Source organism: Mesocricetus auratus, unplaced genomic scaffold (genome assembly GCF_017639785.1).
Source record: "Mesocricetus auratus isolate SY011 unplaced genomic scaffold, BCM_Maur_2.0 Super-Scaffold_100006, whole genome shotgun sequence".
NCBI classification, from domain to species: domain Eukaryota; kingdom Metazoa; phylum Chordata; class Mammalia; order Rodentia; family Cricetidae; genus Mesocricetus; species Mesocricetus auratus.
In genome coordinates this window covers 21,863,016-21,874,358 of record NW_024429190.1, presented here as the reverse complement: position 1 = coordinate 21,874,358, position 11,343 = coordinate 21,863,016, and the positions used below count along the sequence as shown (strand labels likewise).

At 50.4% G+C, this 11,343-nt stretch overlaps 1 long non-coding RNA gene across 1 annotated transcript; it reads left to right on the top strand.

Moving 5' to 3' along the window:
* Positions 1–6,289: 6,289 nt before the first annotated feature.
* Positions 6,290–9,346, top strand: LOC121140675. Its single transcript, XR_005877603.1, has 2 exons — positions 6,290–6,345; positions 8,675–9,346. It is a non-coding gene; the product is annotated as an uncharacterized LOC121140675 (long non-coding RNA).
* Positions 9,347–11,343: the final 1,997 nt, after the last annotated feature.

The following is an 11,343-nucleotide window of genomic DNA, read 5'->3' as shown; positions in this document are numbered from 1 at the left end:
AGTTCTTAGGAACTCGTCTGTTTGGGGCCCCGTCTGTTTGGGGCAGGTGTCCATCTGCCCCGTCTGGAGTTCTTAGGAACTCGTCTGTTTGGGGCTCCGTCTGTTTGGGGCAGGTGTCCATCTGCCCCGTCTGGAGTTCTTAGGAACTCGTCTGTTTGGGGCCCCGTCTGTTTGGGGCAGGTGTCCATCTGCCCCGTCTGGAGTTCTTAGGAACTCGTCTGTTTGGGGCCCCGTCTGTTTGGGGCAGGTGTCCATCTGCCCCGTCTGGAGTTCTTAGGAACTCGTCTGTTTGGGGCCCCGTCTGTTTGGGGCAGGTGTCCATCTGCCCCGTCTGGAGTTCTTAGGAACTCGTCTGTTTGGGGCCCCGTCTGTTTGGGGCAGGTGTCCATCTGCCCCGTCTGGAGTTCTTAGGAACTCGTCTGTTTGGGGCCCCGTCTGTTTGGGGCAGGTGTCCATCTGCCCCGTCTGGAGTTCTTAGGAACTCGTCTGTTTGGGGCTCCGTCTGTTTGGGGCAGGTGTCCATCTGCCCCGTCTGGAGTTCTTAGGGAACTCGTCTGTTTGGGGCAGGTCTGTATCTGGAGCTGGAGTTCTTAGGGACTCGGTTGTTTGGGGTAGATGCCTAGGAATCTGCCCCGTCTGTTTGGGGAAGTCCCGCTGGCCGAAGGAGTTTCCATCCTGATAGGGGACAAGGACGGGAGCACAAGGCCCCCGTCCCCGATCTGAATTTGCTTTTGACTTTCATCAAAGCCGCGCAGCGAAAATCTGTTTGTTTTTGTTTCTTATCTGTTCGTCCGTCTTAGTGTCGTTTGTCATCGCTCTCGAGAAAATGGGCCAGACAGTTACCACTCTGCTTAGCCTGACCCTTTCACATTGGCAACAGGTCCAGGAGTACGCTCGTAACCGGACTGTCTGATGTGCGCAAGAAGCAATGAATCACCTTTTGCTCTTCTGAATGGCCAACTTTTGATGTTGGCTGGCCACGAGATGGCACCTTTAACCCTCAAATTATTTTCCAGGTGAAAGAGAAAGTCATGGATCCTGGACCCCAGGGCCACCCGGACCAAGTACCCTATATAGTTACCTGGGAAGTGCCGGTCTATGACCCTCCCTCCCCTCCTCTTCCCTAACCCCCGCCGCCGCCGCTGCGGCACCGCTCGGGCTGCGGCCCATTTCCGGTTCGCGTTCAGCGTCCCGGCCGCTGCGCGAAGGGCGCCCTGAATGTGACGGCGCGACCGACCGGCGACAATGCGAGGGGAGCTGTGTCTGCCTCCCTGCGGCCCGCGATGGACCGGGTCAGAGAGCGGCCGCCACGCCCCTCGGCCCCGCTCCCCGGCAGACGCTCCGGCCCTTTCGGGCGGCGCCGTAGCCTCAGCCCGCTCCGGATTAAACCGTCCTGCCTCCGGACGGGCCATGATGGCCAGTTGCAGTACTGGCCGTTCTCTGCCTCAGATCTTTATAACTGGAAAAATAATAACCCCTCCTTTTCAGCAGACCCCGTGAGACTGACTGATCTATTAGAATCGGTTCTCACTGCCCAACAGCTTTTTGCAAGTCCTCCTAACTTCGGAGGAGAGACAGCGGGTCCTTGAAGCCCGGAAAATTTGTTCCTGGGGCAAATGGACAACCTACGCAGCTTCCAAATGAAATTGATGCTGCCCAGACTGGGACTTCACCACTGAGGCAGGTAGGACCCATCTAATGTCTTTAATGCCAGTTGCTTGTAGCGAGTCTCCGAAAGACGGATAAGCAATCTATAAATTTGGCCCAGGTAAGACAGATAGTTCAGAAGGCAGAGGAATCGCCAGCCGCATTTTTTGAAAGACTTAAGGAAGCTTACAGAATGTATAACCCATATGACAGGGGTATACACTACCAGATGTATTGAGGGAGACAGAACGCATTTTTTTATGAAAAGAGAAGCTCAGACAGAGAGAGAAAAGATGTAAACAGAATGTCAGAGACAGGAAATGAGAGAGACAGGATAGAGAGGGACGAGAAGCGTAATAGAGAGATGACTAAACTATTGGCCACAGTAGTTGCAGAGCAGAGACAGGATAGGCAGAGAGAGGGACGAAGAGGGCCTCGCCTGGAAAGGAACCAGTGTGCATACTGCAAGGAAAGAGGACACTGGGCAAGAGAATGTCCCAAGAAACAAAGAAGGACATTCCAAAGGCCCAAACCCCGCTCTCAGACCTCCGACCTGCTGAGCCTCGAAGATTAGGGAGGTCAGGGCCAGGAGCCCCCCCCTGAGCCCCGGATAACTATACCAGTAGGGGGGCGCCCGGTCACCTTCCTGGTAGACACGGGGGCTCAACACTCTGTTCTAAATCGGCCACCCGGCCCCCTGAGCCGCCGCACTGCCTGGGTACAAGGAGCTACCGGTGGGAAGCAATATCGATGGACCACGGACCGCCAGCTCCACCTAGCGACCGGTAAGGTGATGCACTCCTTTTACATGTTCCTGACTGCCCATACCCCTCCTGGGTCGAGACCTCCTAACGAAGTTAAAGGCTCAAGTACATTTCGAGAAAGCCAACATAAGAGTCACGGGGCCAGAGGGGGCCCCACTCACGGTACTGACTATAGCCTTAGAAGAGGAATATAGAATACATGAGCCCAAGGATGACTCTTTTAAGGTCGAGGACCGCTGGTTGACTGACTTTCCCCAGTCCTGGGCAGAGACTGGAGGAATGGGACTAGCCCTCCAGCAGGCTCCCATCATAGTCCATTTAAAGGCATCTGCTCTCCCGGCCTCAATTAAACAATATCCCATGTCCCGGGAGGCCCGCGATGGAATCAAACCTCACATTAAGAGGCTACTGGAGCAGGGCATTCTAACCCCCTGCCGGTCCCCCTGGAACACTCCCTTGTTGCCAGTCAAGAAGCCCGGAACCAATGACTATAGGCCGGTCCAGGACCTCCGGGAAGTCAATAAGCGGGTTGAGGACATACACCCCACGGTCCCCAATCCCTATAACCTCCTGAGTGGACTGCCACCTGACTATATTTGGTACTCAGTCCTGGATTTAAAGGATGCCTTCTTCTGCTTGCGGTTGCACAAAGACAGTCAGCCGCTGTTTGCCTTTGAATGGCAGGATGCAGACCTGGGAATCTCGGGACAACTTACATGGACTAGGTTGCCCCAAGGGTTCAAAAATAGCCCCACCCTCTTTGATGAGGCCTTACATCAGGACTTGGCCGGATTTAGAGTCCACCACCCTGAGGTCCTCCTCTTACAATATGTGGATGACATCCTGATAGCCACCAAAACAGAGGAAGAATGCCTGAGGGGGACAGAAGCTCTCTTAAAGACTTTAGGAGACTTGGGGTATAGGGCCTCTGCCAAAAAGGCCCAAATCTGTCGGACCCAGGTCACCTACCTGGGGTACAAAATCCAGGATGGAAAACGTTGGCTAACAGAAGCCCGCAAACAGGCCATACTCGACATCCCTCCTCCCAAGACCCCCCCGAAAATTGCGGGAATTCTTGGGAACAGCAGGTTTCTGTAGACTGTGGATCCCCGGGTTTGCGGAAATGGCAGCACCCCTGTACCCCCTCACCAAGACGGGGGCTACCTTTGACTGGGGGGGAGAGCCAGGAACAAGCCTTCATGAACATCAAGAAGGCTCTGCTCTGCTCCCCAGCCCTGGGGTTACCGGATCTGACTAAACCCTTTGACTTATTCGTGGCTGAGCAAGAGGGTTATGCGAAGGGGGTCCTAACTCAAAAACTTGGGCCCTGGAGACGACCGGTTGCCTACCTATCTAAGAGATTAGACCCCGTAGCGTCAGGATGGCCCCCATGTCTCCGCATGATCGCCGCCACCACAGTTCTCATAAAAGACTCTCACAAATTGACTTTGGGGCAGCCTTTGACTATCTATGCCCCCCATGCTATGGAGGCGGTCATCAGACAGCCACCGGGCCGCTGGCTCACCAATGCCAGGATGACTCATTACCAGACTCTGTTGCTGGACAAGGATAGAATTCACTTCGGGGCTCCGGTGACTCTGAACCCCGCCTCGCTACTTCCCCTCCCCGGGGAAGCAGAGACTCATGACTGCTTACAGATCCTGGCTGAGGTCCATGGGACGAGAGCTGACCTCACGGATCAACCCCTTCCCAACCCTGACCTTGTCTGGTTCACGGACGGAAGCAGCTTTGTACATCAAGGGGAGCGGAAAGCCGGTGCTGCAGTGACAACTGAGTCAGAAACAATTTGGGCTGAGGCCCTGCCGCCAGGAACATCGGCTCAACGAGCAGAACTGATTGCCTTGACACAGGCCCTGAGACTGGCAGAAGGTAAGAAACTCACTGTCTACACAGACAGCCGCTATGCTTTTGCCACCGCTCACATCCATGGTGAAATTTATAGGCGAAGGGGGCTATTGACCTCAGAGGGCAGAGACATTAAAACAAAAAGGAAATCCTGGCCCTCTTAGAGGCTCTGCACCTCCCAACCGCCCTCAGTATCATACATTGCCCAGGGCATCAGAAAGGCGACAGCCCCGTTGCCCGGGGAAACCGGAGGGCCGACCTGGCCGCCCGGGAGGCTGCCTTGACCTTGGAAAGCAACAGTCACCTCCTCCAGGCGGCTGTAGTCCCTGCAACTAATGAGGCTTCCGAGAAGACCTCCCCGTCATGGGACTATGAAATAAAAGACATCAAAGCCATGAAAAGACTGGGGGCGACCCGAGTACATGATGGTCTCTGGACCTATCAAGGAAAGACTGTCCTTCCCCGCCTAATGACTAGATATCTGGTTAACAGCCTACACAAACTCACTCATTTGAGCTCCAGGAAAATGAGAGAACTATTAGCCCGGGAAGAAAATACTCGCTACCTGTTGGGAATAGAAGAAATACTAAAACAAGTGACTGAGCAATGTGATGCCTGCGCCCGCGTCAATATGACCAGGCTAAAGCTACCCATGGGGACTCGAGCTCGTGGGCACCGGCCTGGGGTGCATTGGGAAATAGATTTCACAGAAATCAAACCAGGAAAATATGGATACAAGTACCTCCTGGTTTTTGTTGACACCTTCTCGGGATGGACTGAAGCCTACCCCACCAAGCACGAGACGGCGAAGGTGGTCACCAAGAAACTTCTTGAAGAAATCTTCCCCTGTTACGGAATGCCACAGGTATTGGGGACAGACAACGGGCCTGCCTTTGTTTCTCAGGTAAGTCAGTCTGTGGCCACCTTGTTGGGGATTGATTGGAAATTACATTGTGCTTATCGACCCCAAAGCTCAGGACAGGTAGAACAAATAAATAGAACCATTAAGGAGACTATAACTAAATTATCGCTGGCAGCTGGCACTAAAGACTGGGTCCTCTTGCTCCCCCTTGCTCTCTATCGTGCCCGGAATACACCGGGCCCCCATGGCCTCACCCCTTTTGAAATTCTGTATGGAACCACCGTTCCCTTTGTTCAGTTCTTTGACCAAGATATTTCTGACTATGCCAATTCCTCCTCTCTTCAAGCTCACCTGCAGGCACTCCAGCTGGTTCAGCAGGAAGTCTGGAAGCCTCTGGCCCAAGCCTACCGAGACCAGAGGAAACACCCTATCGTCCCTCACTCCTACAACGTGGGAGACAGCGTTTGGGTCCGGCGCCACCAGGCTAAGAACCTTGAACCCCGCTGGAAGGGACCATACACAGTCCTGTTGACCACCCCTACTGCTCTCAAGGTGGACGGGATTGCTGCTTGGATACACGCCTCGCATGTAAAAGCTGCCTTCCCTGGGGATCCGGACTCAGGATGGAAAGCTCAACGCACTCAAAATCCTTTAAAAATAAAACTTACCCGCTCCCCTCCCTCCTGCTAATAGCCCTCCTCATAAAATCAGACACTGGTGTGGCCTCCAGTCCCCATACCGTTTATAAATTAACCTGGGAGGTTCTCTCCCAGATGGGGGAGGTCATTTATGCTGTCACGGAACCACATGCACTTGGGACATGGTGGCCTACTCTACGGCCTGAATTTTGTGATTTAGTAGCAGGGTTGAACACTTGGGACATTCCCCATTGCCACCCAAAGGCATGCATCAGTGGTTCCCACCTTTACAGACGTCGACGTACATTCATATTCGTGGACCCCAGAGAAACCACCCCCGGGTGTGTTAGTCGCAGAGCCAGAGAGCAGCTAAATTCACTGGACTTCTATGTCTGCCCCCGAGATGGACGTACCTGGCAACAGGCCCGGAAATGTGGGGGATATAATTCCTTTTTCTGTGCAGCTTGGGGGTGCGAGACTACAGGGGACGCATATTGGAGGCCATCCTCATCCTGGGATAAAATACAAGTACGCAGAGGCTGGGACAAAGGACAATCTGGAATGATAGGTAGGCCTCTTGCCATTTCCTTCACTGCGCAGGGAAAGCAAGCCCCGGACTGGCAGACTGGGTATACTTGGGGTTTGCATTGGTATCTGTACGGACCAGACAAGGGAGTAATCTTTACAATCAGATGTAAGGTGGCTCCTGTCAATCCACAGGCCATAGGCCCTAATCAGGTCCTTGCTGATCAAAAGCAGCCTAGCTTACTCATGCCCAAGGCTGATACCAGGCCTCATGACCCTGCCTAAAACCACAGCCGCTCCTGCGCCTACAGAAAGCACTCCCAAACCCCCTCCTCGGGCTCCCCCTTGAAGGCACGGGAGATAGAATATTAGCCCTAATCAAAGGGACATATGCCACTCTGAATTTAACTCGCCCAGATAAGACTAAGGAATGCTGGCTTTGTCTGACTCCGCAACCTCCCTATTATGAAGGCTTAGCGGTTATGGGCGAATATACAAATCAGGCCACAGCCGAGGCTCTTTGTGGGACAGCTACGCAACATAAATTGACCATCTCAGAAGTATCTGGAAAGGGGCTATGTATAGGTAACGTCCCCACCACGCATCAAGGACTATGCAATGCCACTGAGCCTTTGCCCCAAAGTGGCCACTACTTGATAGCCCCCAATGGGACATATTGGGCATGCAACACTGGATTAACCCCTTGTGTCTCCACCACGGTATTAAATGCCACCATTGACTATTGTGTTCTGATAGAATTATGGCCTAAGGTAATTTACCACCCCTCTGACTATGACATGATAAGTACTGGCCGCATTAAGAGGGAACCTATCTCCATCACTACTGCCATCCTACTAGGAGGACTAACCATGGGAGGCATAGCAGCAGGAATAGGAACCGGTACTGCCGCACTGCAGGAAACTAAACAGTTCCAACTCCTACAACAAGTAATGCGTGCAGATATTCGGTCTTTAGAGGAGTCTGTCGCTGCCCTGGAGAAGTCTCTGTCCTCCCTGGCAGAAGTAGCCCTCCAAAACAGAAGGGGACTAGACCTCTTATTTTTACAGCAAGGGGGAATTTGTGCGGCCCTTAAAGAAGAATGCTGCTTTTACGCAGACCATACCGGAGTGGTAAGAGATAACCTGGCTAAAATAAAAGAAAGACGCCAAAAGTACCACCAATTAATTGAGTCCCAACAGGGATGGTTTCAGAATTGGTATAACAGGTCCCCTTGGTATTCGACTCTCATATCCACTATTATGGGACCCCTGATCATTATATTTCTGATTCTGATGATTGGGCCATGCATCTTAAACAGATTGATCCAGTTCATAAAGGAAAGGTTATCAATTGTACAATCACTGGTTTTGACTCAACAATACCAGCAGCTAAAGCAAAGGGATTTCGAGATGGCAGAAACCTCTGAATGAAAGATTTCATTCAGTTACAAGAGCAATGGGGGAATGAAAGACCCCGGCCCAGCACAGGTGGCTGAGGCCTATGGAAAATTCCTTTCCCCCACAGATCAGCCGAATAGTCATTTTTTCGATCAGAAGGAAGCTCAGCTCAAGGTCTTTACAGCTGCATAGTCACTACTATCTCTGTCCAGATAGGGGCCCAGGTGTCTATGGTCTGCACAGCCAGCCCAGAAGGATTGGGCAGGAACCTTTGTTCTTCAGATAGGGCCAAGGCCGAGAATTGGTTCTGAGAGAAACCTTAATTGCCTCTCTGTCCAGATGAGAGAAACCTTAATTGCCTCTCTGTCCAGATGAGAGAAACCTCGTTCTGAGCCCCCGCCTCATTTAAATCACCCAATCAGGGTCCTGTAACTAGGCTTCTCGCTTCTGTACTGCGCTTTTTGCTATAAAAGAACCCCTGAGTCCCCAGCTCGGGGCTCTCAGTTCCCGAGACTGAGACGCCCCGGGTACCCGTGTATTATCAATAAAGCCTCTTGCTGTTTGCATCCAAGCTCGTGGCCTCGGTGTTCCTTGGGTTCGGGTCTCCCTCCCGTGAAAGTCCCCCGCCTGGGGTCTTTCACCAGGGTGTTGCTATGTTCTGCATGTCACTGTTGTGCACTGTCCGTAAAGCACACCCAGAGCCGTAAAGCACAGCCCCACCAGCTAACTTCTGATTGGTTCCTTGCCACGAGGAGGGCATCTGACCTTAGTGACCAGGACAGGAGAGGGCATCTGACCTTAGTGACCAGGACAGGAGCAGGAAGGCCATGCAAACACATGTTAGCCTGAAAAGGCTGCTAAAATGGGGGGACTGGTCACTATAGAGTCAAAAGTGCCCTATCGAATCCCATGTGAAGTACACACAGGCTTTCTCTGCAGAGCTATGTTTTTGGCTTTTCTTCCTTTCTATTCTAGGGACCTTATCAGAAATGGACAGAAGGAAAATAAAGCCACACCTGCCAAATGAAAACTCTGTCAGGGAGAACTGAGAAGAGCCACTGTCAACCAAGCACATCAAGGCCACCGTTTTCAATCTAATGTTACTGGCAATAACCTCTCAACATTATCCATGGTTGGTAACTAAGAAAAGACCCCCAGACTTGATTTTCCTTTTGGCAGACAGACATGCACATAATTCTTAAAATGTTGGTTGTTGCTAAAGCCCTAAAGTAGAAGTGTTTTCACCTTTCAAGTCATTTTTTTTAGCCTCAGCGGTGTTAAGTACCAGCCTCTTCTCTTCCAGGTTCTCATAAAGATGGGTCCCCTTCATCTTGACTCAAAGTCAGAGAGTTCAAAACTGTCCTTAGAAAGTCTCATGACCTTAAAGATCTAATGCTTGGCTACTGCAGGATGTTTGGCCATGGTAGTGGATGTCTTATTTAAATAACAATAGACTTGGGCTCAGGTGTGCTTACTCCTGACCCTGAAGACCAGATAATAGATGTGACTACAAAATGCCTGCAGCATTAAGGGAAGTAAGTCTGTTTGCTCCTTATACATGACAAAAGAAGTTTTCTGCCATGCCCCCCCCCACCTGTTTTGGTTGGGGTACTTAAGAATGTTGAAGAATAAACAGTATTCACTGGATTGCCGTTCTGACTCTATTCTGTGTCTCTGTCTTTCTCTTAACATCTTTACCTACCCTTTCTCAATCCACACTCCCCCTCTCAGGTGCAAACCAGGCAAGTCTGCTGTCTCTGACTATAGCCCCATAAAGACAACTTCCCATACGTGACAGGCCAAGGAATACCAGGAAAACCATGCTACAGTGCTGCATTCTGCTAAAGCCAGTCAAGTACCTCATGACTCCCACATTTAATGATTTCCCTTTGGGTGGAAAACTCATTAATATAGACATTCCTCAATGTTTTTATGATACTTGAAAAGCTTTGAGTCTATCCAGGGTAAAACAGAAGAAAAACTCCAAAGGGCACCTGGCTAGTAGCTGCCCTCTCAGACTGTTCTCCTAAGTACATCAGGAGAGGAGTCAGTGGGTAACACTGGCCCACATCCTGCATGTCCTGCAGAGTCCCCATCACCCTAGTTAGTGTGACTTACACAACTGATGGCATGGCCATATCCTGGAACCCACTGAACTGGCCTGACCAGAAACCAAGATCATCACACTGAAATCAGTATAGGAGCCAAAGGAAGCCACAAGACACTTGCTGATGCATGGTACAAGTCTAATTAGATCAAATTAGCAAAACTACTAATGACGACAATCATTATACATTACAAATTGATCTCCCCACATTTTATCTCATCACTTATTCTCACCAACCCTTTAAGATACACATTTATATTGATCTTGTTTACAGGTAGCCAGTTGGCCAGTAGGAATGGGATCCTAAAATTGGCTAAAGGTAAGAAAACTTGAGTATGCTGAGTAGTTGTGATGACAATTGAACTTAGCTTTGCAACAAGTTGGCCCTTATCTCTAGAAATAATCATCCCAACAGTCCTCTGAGTTGTACCTAGGTAAAGGAAATTCACTCTGACCCCTTGGTTAGAGTATAAGGACACTTTTATAGGACTAGGAGATGGGTCCTGGGAAGCATAACAGATTACCTCTTACATATACTTTTGCATATGTGAATCTATACCTAGAGAGAAAGAAGACCAAGGAGGGTTCTGGAATAAGAGGGTTTGATATTTAATACCTGTCTTGGGGCTTCTGTTGCTGTGGAGAGACACCATGACCACAACAACTCTTATAAAGGAAAACTTTTAAGTTTCAGAGATTCACTCCAGTATCATCATGGCAGGGAGCATGATGGTGTTGAAAGACCCCAGAGTGGGGAGACCCTCACTCAAGTCTCGGGATAAGCCGATGCCTCAATAATTCAAGAGAGACCATTCTTGATGCAAGCACACGAGGTTTATTCAGGGAACCAGTGCACTGGGGCCGAGCTCATAACCCTCACAGGGGCAGAGGAGTTCGACCCCCAGTAGTTGCAGTCGGGGGTTTTTAAAAGGGAAAAACCATAAAGAATAGGGGAGTTAGGCAAACATCATAAAGGATGGGGAAGTTAGGTAAACACCATAAAGGATGGGGAAGTTAAGTGACAGCCCATACCTTAACAGGAAGGTTATAGGTTATCTCAAGCAAGCATTCTTTGGGCATTGTACAGTTAAATATTGAGCAGGAATGTGGTGAGCTAGTTCCTGGATCAGGGAGTGTTATCTTTTTAAGTTTATCTTGAGGTCACCAGTTTCTCAGGCGAGGCAGAAGAACAAGTTACTCTGTGCTGGGCTAGTTGCTAAAGGTTTAAAAATGTTGAGTTGGGGTCTCTCAGTGTGCAGGCAGATGTGGTACTGACTATATTTTGTTCAGAAGGAAACAGAAAGCAGACTGTGACACTAGGCAGTAGGTATCTTGAGCATGGCAAACCTCAAAGTCTACCCCCACAGTGACACACTTTCTTCAATAAGACCTTACCTATTCCACCAAAGCCACACCTCCTATTAGTGACACTCCCTATGAGCTTATGGGGGCCATTGGTCAAAGAAAATGTTAAATCTAAAAAATAAACTCCTAGCACAAAACACACAGGGAATCTGGGACACTGTGAAAAGACCAA